At 43.9% G+C, this 1,301-nt stretch overlaps 1 pseudogene; it reads right to left on the reverse strand.

Annotated features, from left to right (window-relative positions):
• Positions 1 to 308: 308 nt before the first annotated feature.
• LOC124240752 (olfactory receptor 14C36-like) lies at positions 309 to 1,301 on the reverse strand (annotated as a pseudogene).

The raw sequence follows: 1,301 nt of genomic DNA on the forward strand, positions 1-1,301 counted from the left end.
CAATGTTCTTCTGCTATTTATAGGGTTTTCATGGACAATTTTATTGCCAGAGGGGGGTCAGGTCCTTCTCCATAGTCTATCTTAATCAGGAAGCTCCACTGAAACCCATCCACCATGGGTGACCCTGCTGGTATTGGAAATGTCAGTTGCATAGCTTTCAGCATCACAGCAACATGCATCCACAACACTGTGGCAACTGACAGGTGGGTGGTCTGGCTCCCTGACTGGGAAGTGAACCCAGGCCACAGTGCTGAGTGTACCAAATTTTGACCATTAGACGACCATGGCTGGCTAATTTAGGGTGAGCCTCAGTAATTTCCTATGCATATCAGGATTAAGACAGTCTTTTTCATGATTTTCTTGATGATACATTTTATTTGTTCAATTCTAAGGCTGTAGATAATACGGTTTAAGAATGGGGGGATTATGGAGTAGAAAACAGAAAGGACTATGTCCTGAATGTGGCAGAGGTTGCAGGTGGCATAGGTATATGTAAAAGTCTGAGCTGAGGGAGATAGACACCAGGAGGATGTGAGGGACACCAAGTAGAAAAGGCCTTTGTTCTGTATACTTTACTTGGACACTTGAGCACAATAGAAAATATGTGAATGTAAGACCTGCTGATAAAAATAAAGACAGCCACCATGAATTCCAAGACCAGAGACAGCAAGACCATCTGATGGCTAAAGGTGTCAGAGCAGAAAAGCTTCTGTAGAAAGAAGATGCCACAGAAAAACTAACAAATAACATTGGACTGATGGAAGGGCAGCCAGAATGTGTTGACAGCATGCACCTCTGCATAGGCAAGGGCACTGAGTATGGAAGCCAGTGTCATCTGGATGCAGAATTGAGGGTGCATGATCACAGGGTAGTGGAGGGACTGACAGATAGCCACATGGTGGTCATGGGCCATGATGGTGAGGACAGAAGCTCCACATATACAAAGAAAACAACTAGAAAGAACTGAGCTACACATCTCACCTTTGAAATTGTCCTGCTGTCAAGCAGGGAATTGATGAGTGAATTAAGAGAAATTACAGAAATGTAGCATGCAGCCAAGATGGACAGATTCCTAAGGAAGAAGTACATGGGTGTGTGAAGACTTCTGTCAAAAGTGGTGAAGGTAATAATGAGAATGTTACCCATTAGAGTTAACAAATACATCAGAGAGAAGCATGCACCACCTGTAGTTCCCATACATCGGAAAACTCCATGAGGAGAAATTCCATCATCATGATGGAACTCGGATCTGTGGGAGGCACAAGTTGTACCTGGGAAGTAAGGAGAGAAGTCACGAGCAT

Source organism: Equus quagga, chromosome 6 (assembly GCF_021613505.1).
Source record: "Equus quagga isolate Etosha38 chromosome 6, UCLA_HA_Equagga_1.0, whole genome shotgun sequence".
Taxonomy (NCBI): Eukaryota; Metazoa; Chordata; class Mammalia; order Perissodactyla; family Equidae; genus Equus; species Equus quagga.